Source organism: Alligator sinensis, unplaced genomic scaffold (genome assembly GCF_000455745.1).
Source record: "Alligator sinensis unplaced genomic scaffold, ASM45574v1 scaffold59_3, whole genome shotgun sequence".
Classification (NCBI taxonomy): domain Eukaryota; kingdom Metazoa; phylum Chordata; order Crocodylia; family Alligatoridae; genus Alligator; species Alligator sinensis.
Window position 1 is genome coordinate 460083 of NW_005842856.1, and position 8611 is coordinate 468693.

The 8611-nt window shown below is 47.5% G+C and overlaps 1 protein-coding gene across 7 annotated transcripts in view; it reads left to right on the forward strand.

Annotated features, from left to right (window-relative positions):
• The first annotated feature begins 7555 nt into the window (after positions 1-7555).
• Positions 7556-8611, forward strand: part of DENND4C (DENN domain containing 4C) — a 121539-nt gene continuing 120483 nt past the window's right edge. For all 7 annotated transcript variants that reach the window (XM_014525644.2, XM_025191760.1, XM_025191759.1 and 4 more), the window contains exon 1: positions 7556-7581. The gene's annotated coding sequence lies outside the window, so the exon portion shown is untranslated. The remainder of the gene's footprint in view (positions 7582-8611) is intronic.

Sequence of the window (8611 nt, forward strand, 5' to 3'; positions counted from 1 at the left end):
CTGCTTCTAACTCTGCTACCGTAATCTCTGCAGGTCATTTTTCACCTTGGCTTTGACCTCCTGCATCTGATCCATCTTACGTTGATGTTGTTATGTTCTTTATCCAAATTTATTGCCTATTTTAAAAAGATATAAAACAGCAATGCAGGGTGCCAGTGACAAGTGTGTTTAGGATCACTTTGTGCTTTTCCTTTTTTTGTCTGGGTGCAGTACAGTGTCAATACAATTTCAAGCCATAAGCATCCTGGAACTACTTATCATGGTGTTACCTGGTAGTACTTGTTGAAGACTAGCAGAGGTTTTGTTACCGAGACAAAAGCCATTAATTTAGCAGAACTTTTGGTCTACTGACAGCTGCTCCAGCCACTACTTGTAAAACTTTCCAGCTTAAAACTGTTAATTTAATTTTAAAATAGATTGTCATAAGTGCCAAACCGATGCACTAACTCCCACCTTCAGTATGTTCTTATTTTCCTACCTTTTTATGAGTAAGCAAAGATGAGGGAAGGAAGAATATTTGTATTAAAATTTCAACTCCGAAATAAAGGAACGCTGGTCTCACTTCTGAAAGAGAATGCTTTCAATCACACAGGACATGAATCTACAGGAGGCTGCTTTTCTCAGTGTCATTTGTGTTGTAAAATTATGTCTCTCAAGGTGACGCTGGCAAATTTGGAAGACAAGATGTTATTGGCCAAAACAAAAGAGTGGTCTAATGGTTTTTATATTATTTTATCAGTGTACAAAGCAAACTGCTGAAAACTGTATTGCATTGTATTGCTGGGCTTCCTCTGACAACATTATTTCTAAGTTCGGACATACAAATGTGAAGGTGTGTCGTGGTAAGCACCCGTTACTTCTCAACAGAGCTTTGATAATATTCAGAGTATTTTTTATGGGACTGAGCAACAATACAAGAATAAAAAGCTGTTTCCCCCTAAGTATCAGCAGAAACTAGAGAGCTTTTTTGCCTGAGGTCTTACAAGTACCTCATCTTTCCTGTGTCTCTCTCTTCTCCTCTCCCCTCCAGAAAGAGCTTTTGAAAATGCTCTTGCCAGATCATGAATGTCCTCAGAGGGCTTGTGAAAATTTCTCCCACCAGGTTGTCATGTGATGTATGGGCTGTCCAGAAACAGGTTGCATAACAGCAGTGGTTCTCCACCTCCATAACTTGGCTGAATTTAGCAGAATTTCAAAAGTGAATCTGTTACTGTACGTAAACATTTCTGGACTCATTTTAAAACCACTATTTGAACTTCTGCTAGCAGAGGTTACTATTTGAACTTCTGCTTGTTTCAGGTTCATCTGTTTCTCAACACAAAGATTTGCTCTTCATTACTATTTGTAAAGCAAATTTATTGTCGTCTGTGTTACATTAATTAATTAATATTAACCCTTGTGAATTGCATCAGACAACTTACATAAGTGGGTGCTCAGTACTGATTAATGTAAAATAGTGTTGTGATGTCACACTGCACAAGGAAAGGTGAACTTACTTAGTCAGCTAGTTCCAGACAGGTTGTCTGAACATGTATAAGCATAGGCCTGTGCAAAGTGGAAAGTATTTGCTTCAGATTCAGCGATTTGGAGGGACAGTGACAGTGATTCAGTGATTTGAATCGCTGTCCCGATTTGATTTGGTCAAATCCGAAGATATTCGGTCCCGAATCTTATTTGCCCGTAGACTATACAGGCAGGCAGTGCCGGCAGGAGCAGCTGAGGGAGCAGCTGGACGAGCCCCAGCTTGAGCTGGCAGCCCCGGAAGAAGCCGCAGCTCGTCCAGCTGCTTCCCTGGCAGCCCCCCACTGGCACTGCCTGCCTGTATAGTCTACGGCCAAATAAGATTCAGCATCAAATATCTTTGGATTCAGATTTGGCTGAATTGAATTGGGACAGTGATTTGAATCACTGAAACTAATCACTGTCCCTCCAAATCATCAGATCCAAATCTGAACCTTTCCGCCAGTTCAATCCCCCAGCTTCCCATCATTCCCCCACAGCCCTCGTGGCTTCTTCTGGGGCTGATGGTTCAACCTGCGGCTCGTCCGGCTGCTCCCTTAGCTGCCTAGCCACCAGGGCGAGGCAGGCAGTTTTGGCTGCCTTGGGAGAGGCCATGGGGGCTGGGGGGATGATGGGGAGCTGGGGGATCAAACTGGGAACTGGTGGGGGGAAGCCCTGTTCATTCCCTCAGCCCCCGATTATTCCCCCCAGTTCCTGGTTTGATCCTCCAGCTCCCCGATCATTCCCTCGCCCTGCCCCAGCCCTGGGAGGCGGTGGCACTCCGCCCCACCTGCCCACACATACCCGCTAAGACTGGTCCAAGTACCCTCAGGGGTACACGTATCCCTGGTTGACAACCCCTGTTCTAGTTTATTAAATAAAATGTTGGTACTCTTACCCAACTGTGTGCTTCTACAGTTATAAAACTCTATTGTGAAGTAATGTAAAATCAAATCACTTACACTATTGCTATCATGCTTTCATTATTTGAAAGTACTATAAATAGTATGAATACAGAATTTAGTTTAACATTTTAACTATGTGCATCTGAAATGTTCAATTGTAAAACAATTGCCTGTTTTGGAATTGATTTTCTTTTTCCTCCTGTTAACTCACCTGAACACTGAATTTCAGGGTGGCTTTGGATACTTGGAATGTTTTGACTTGGTTTAATCTTTTTTTATGCCCATAGAGGGTGTTGTGTCCCATTCCAATCTCAATTGAGAGTGTGAATTTCTTTTTAGGGAGGAGAGAGGTTTTCAAAAGATCTTGGTTTTTGCAGTCTGGGGTACAGAGGTATACCATAACCTTTTAATAATATTTTTACCATACACAGGAATGAACCATTTGTTCTAAGATACCTTAGGATAAAATTCTCAAATCTCCTTGAACTTCTTTTTCCCATTTTCAGTCATAAAGGGTAGCTGATACCAATCTCTCAGGGAATACTCTGACTTGCTGATGTGCATCTCAACTGAAATATGTATCTTAAAGAAATGCTTCCAACATGAATTGGGACAATTTTTTAAGTGACTCACTGACTGAATCTCTGCTTTGGTTGCTTCTGAACAGCTAAGATTTTTAACATTGTATAAACTGAGTCTGTATTTTTAAACAGAAGCAAATATATATACTCTACCCTCCCCCCTTTTCCCATCTTCTGGAGTTTCAGCACCAAGATACAAAAATACAGCTGTGCCTGAGTAAAAAACAAGTTGAATTTTCCCCTCTTTGTTGTATCAAGATAAATGTTTCTCCCTGAACCTGCAGGAAGGTAAATGTGTGTGTATCTCTCTTTCTTCCCCCTTCTTGGTGAGTACCATGCAAATATTTCTAAGCATACAACACCTCAAAGTTGGTTCAGTTAGGTAAATACATCTGTGGTAAAGAATGTAAGTTAATTTTTTCCTCTCTCTTTTGGAAGGCTCACCCCTTCAGTATTTGGGTTTTTATTTTTCTCCTCAAGACCGTATTTTCATCTGTTAGCATACTCTGGCTTGTTAGCTTTCATAGAAGACTAGTTTATAGTACAAGTGGAAATGTGAATGGATACGTTTAGGAACATGACTAAGCACAGGTTTGGGTATGTTTAGAACAGGGGAAAGCAACATGTGGGCATCTGTTCCTTGTGTCCCAAGTTTTTGGAAGTCTGTCCCATCTTTCGATGTATGTATCAGATTATTTTCTCCTTGAGGCAGGAGACACAGTTTCTTTCTATGGTAACTACTATCATAGGCGAAGGCTACATCAAATGGAGAGAGAGAAAAAAGTAAGCTTGAAGTGGCTGCAAATTGCCCAGCTAATTTTCTTATGGGGCTTAAGTGTCCTAACCCTTAGCTTTTGAATGGGGACTAGGTTGATCCTCCAAAGAGCTTTTTAAATTCTTCGTGTGTGATTTGACAGGACCATACCATCCTAATTATGTTTCTTCAAATGGGTGATTTACATGTTTGTCTTTTTCTAACTTGGATGTTTTAAAAAGCCTTCATTTGATTACTCAAGGCCTGACTAAAGAAGTGAGGAGTTGTACCTAGAAAACCAATTTAATTGTGAGCAGACAAGGTTCTTTGGGTGAATCTGATATCTTTTATTAGATCAACTTAAATAGTTGGAAAACAATTATTAAGCAAGCTTTCGGGTTCAAAAACCCTTCGTCAGGCTAAGGAAGTTTCAGCAGTTGGTGTGTGCTCTCCCTGGATGGAATGAAAAGTAAAGAAGCCAGTGGCTGGGCTGGTATGCATACAAGACAGGTAGTCAGTGAAAATGTAGATTGAGGAGTCAATGGGCGAGAGACAGGCGGGGGGGGGGGGGGAAGAGAGAGAAGGGGGATGAATAGTGGAGAGATACCGGGGGAGTCAGATGTTGGGCAGGTTATAATGTGTCTGTCACGGGCGGGGGTCCTCCAGGAGGTCCGTGATCTCATTAAGGCCCCTTCCCCCTTGCCAAGCTGGTCCAAGGGCAACCTCCGATTCTCGCCCGCCCCGTCTTTGATGTTTATATAAGTTTGGGAGGCTGCCTTACGCCCTCTTGGACACAGTTCGTTGGGACCTCTGTCCCCGTGGTTTCCTGGACTCTCCGTGGGTCTCACTGTATGATGGGTGCTTCCCGGGCACCCTAGCCTTATGGGCTATGCGTGACTCCAACCACCCCTTATACCACGCCCCAAGCCTCGCAGTTGGACTAGACGTTGTTTGGTCTCTTGGTCTACTCTCACGCCCCTCTCTCCGGGGCTCTCCGTGCCCACTCTGGGCCTTCTCAAGAATACTGCCCCTCTCTTGGGGCTCTCTCTCTCTAATGCTGCCCCTTTCCTGGGGCTCTCTGTGCCGACACTGGGCCTTCTCTATAATGCCGCCCCTCTCCTGGGGACTTCTCGGTCAAGCTGCCCCTCTCCTGGGGACTTCTCGGTCAAGCCGCCTGTCTCTTCAGGGCTCACCGCACTGCTACGCCCTCTCTCCGGGGCTCATTGCACTGCTACCCCCTTCTTCAGTGGCTCACCATGCCCGCACTGGGGCTTCTCAACTGCCACTCTCTGGGGCTGGGGTCCATGCACCCCGTACGCTGTGCCCTTACTGGCGCTGGGGTCCCCACGCCGCTGTGGGTTCCCTATGAGTATGCTGCGCCCTCACTGGCGCTGAGGCCCCCACACCACTGTGGGTCCCTATGAGGCCGCCTCCAACCCCTAATAGCCTCACCCAAACCACCGGTGTAATAAATAACAACAAAGCAAAACACAAGCCTCTTGGCTACAACTTAACCACAAGCCACCTGGCTATAACAACGTTGCTCGGACATCTTAGAGCTGCCACCCTTTACTCAGCTGAAGGAGTACCTGCGGTCAGGCTGCTTCTCACATCTTTGCTTTGGGAGCTTCTGCCTCTCTGGCTGCTGGCAAGGAACTGCTAGCCTGGCCTCAGCCCCTGGGCCTTATGAGGGCCAGGCCCTGCCCCTTCCGGTCAGCTGACCTCCTGGTTGCCCTGGGCAACCCACAGCTGTGCTCCTTATCCCCTGCCAGGGCTCTTTCCCCGGCAGTTTCCCCTCTCTAGGAGCAGGGCACCTCAGTGCTCTGCGACAGTGTCATAAATCCAATGTCTATGTTTAGTCCATGGTTTTTAGTATCCAGGAGGTTGATGAAGTGGAATTCATAGGCTTGTCTCTGGGAAGTGTTTTGTAAGTTTCCTTTGAGGATCAGGTCTGAGAGATTGCAGAGAGAATGGTTTTCTTGTGAGAAATGTGCCCCCACAGGTAATTGGGTATTTCTGTCTTTGATAGATTTCTGGGGTGCGTTCACTCTGGTGCTCAGTTGTTGTTTGGTCTCTCCTGTGTATTTTCCATCAGGGCATTTGGTGCATTGGATGAGGTATATTACATTTCTGGAGGAATGCTGTATCTTACAGCTGTACTACAATACAACATAAGTTGCATTGGGGAGACAAGGGGGGAAGAGATCTTAAGGAACTGCTTTGGAAGAAAGATTTTTGTTCCAAACATGGAACCTGCAGTCTGAAACTCTGGTACTCCATGTAGCTTTTGTTGCACTATGTATATTATTCAGGAAGAATTTAAACCACACTAGCAGTTCCCAAAGGCAGATGGGACTGCTTGATCAATATGTTGAAGACTGTTGGCAAAACAGAGTATGGTTGGGGGTAGAAAGGTAAGAAAGGTTTATTGACTTAGCAAAAATACAACTACGCGTAGTTACAAGACAAACAATGACAGACAAGAATAATTCATGTCGGCAACTTATCGGCAGTCCCCTCTGATGCCTGATGTACAAAAAGTTTCTCTTTCCACAAAGCTCAGCGAAGTCAGGCGTCCCCAATCAGCGCTGTCTGAGAGGTACCGGGAAGGACCCTGGTATCCAGTCCTTGGGCTTCTCGAGGTTCACGGACCCTAATCCTTTTCACAGAGCTGTATCTTCCTTCTTAATGATTTCAGGATGTTTTGGTCCATTTATAATTTCTGAGCTGTGCTGATAAATTACAGCCATTCAGATTCTTTTTATTTCAACTGTCTTTAGACTGACCAATAGCAGTACAAGCCTTGCATTCTTTTTGATAAGGTTAATTTTAATTACGCCACAGGGCCTTACTACTTCAAGGCTTTGCTAAATTTACTAGGCCTTACTACATCTTAAACTTACTACTTTATACAAGGCCTTTGTCCCAGGGGAGCTGGGATGCTGGAAGGCCCCCGGAGCAGCAAAGAGTCCTGCTTGCCTCCTGCAGTTCCAGAAGAGCCGGAGGAGGCATGCACGCTGAGGACGCCGGCGCGGGTCATCAGCCGGGCGTTTATCTGGCTGCGGCAAAGCAGCAGGGGCGGGGGACGCCTTCCGGGAGGAACAAAAGGCGGCCCCGCCAAGGCAACGGGGCGGCTGAGAGGAGTAGGCTGGAGGGACGAGCCTCAGCAAGCGGGGGATCAGCCGCCACCCGCAGAGTCTGGGGGAGAGAGAGGTGGAGCCAGACCCGGCTCCGAGAGACGGAGCGGAGGAACTGGCCGCGTAACTGGCAGCTGTGCTGGCCAAGGAGCCGGCGCAGCAGCTATCGGCAGCACCGGTAGCAGGGCCGGAAGAGGAGCTGATGGGATCCCGGTCAGCGTAGCTGGTGGAGAAACCAGCTGCAGCACCAGCAATAGAGCCGGAGGAGGAGCTGACGGGATCTCTGGCCACAGAGCTGGTGGGAGAATCAGCTGCTTCGTAAGCGGCAGGAGCGGCGGAGAAGCATCGGTGAGGTAACCGGAGGCACCATACAGAGTGGAGCCAGTGGCAGATACGGCTGCCTCGCGGACCGCTGGAGTGAAGCAGGACGGCTGCCTCGCGGACCGCCGGAGTGAAGCAGGGACTGGGTCGGAAGGGCCGGGCTGGCATCTCAGTTGGCAGTACGCCCAGTTCAAAGACCATTATTGACGGCCGGCGTATCGGGGGCGAGAGGGGGGCACGCCTAGGACAACGCGGAGGCCATAGGAGGCAGGGCCTAAGGTGGCGAGTGGCCGGGGTGTAGGGGAGGACGGAGCCCCGAGACTACCCGCCAAGGAACGTGCCGATGCCGGTGGTTACCCCAAGGGAGGACCCCCCCACTGAAGGTACATTCAAAGTCGTGGCAGGCGAGTTCAGGGGTCCCCCTGATACCAGCAGGGGTAACCTCCGGGGGGCACCCGCACCCCCAGGGCACACAAAATCTTGGGCCCAGGCAAAGGCAGCACGGGAACACTTAGTAGAGCGGAGGCGGGTGCAGCCTTACTACGTCTTAAACTTTAATTAGGCTCTTAGCAACAACATATAGCTTAATATCTAAACAAATGACAGAAAAACACTTGATCCAATCTTCATAGAGCCGTCAGGAAGCACTTTTAGCACATAGACATAATTTTCAGCTGTCACAGGGGAAGAATGTCTACTAACACAACAGGCTAACCTTAGTTACTGTCCTTTATGTTCTGGAGGGCTGACAGCTGTCATTTCCCACCTGTGCTTCCCCCCCCCTGCTCCCCCCCCCCATTTTTATGGAGCATTTTAAAAATTGAGTCCTTCACCTTCTCTCTCTCTTTTTTTAAACCTCTTGCCATTTTTACTCTTTTTTGGAGCCTTAACTGAGGTCTTCCCAATGCTGCATAGACTGAAAAAAATACTTTCTTTGTCTGATATGATTAGCACACTGCATGAAAGTGAGAAGCTTATTGGTGCCTTTTTTTTGCTTTTGTTTTCTGTTTTGTTGGTTTTTTTGCAACACGTCTTGCCATTACCACTTAAATAAATGTTCTGCTCTAACATCACTTGCTGGAATTCATCATCCAGCACAGGGTGACAAGGGCCTGCAGCAAGGCAGTAGCCCTAGACTTCAAGAGGGCCAACTTCAACGAGTTGAGGAGATTGGTGGGAGAGGCGCTGGGGTTCTCGAGGGCAGGGGAACTCAGTGCCCAAGATGAGTGGTCGTTCCTTAATGAGACGATACTCAGGGCCCAAGGGGTGACGATCCCAACAAGAAGCAAGGGGGGCAAGAGTGCCCAGAAGCCCCCCTGGCTCACCAAGGATGTTCGGGAATGCCTGGTTGCCAAGAAGGCGGTGTACACCTGCTGGAAGGGGGGGGGGGGGGATGCCCAAAAGGGGGGATTC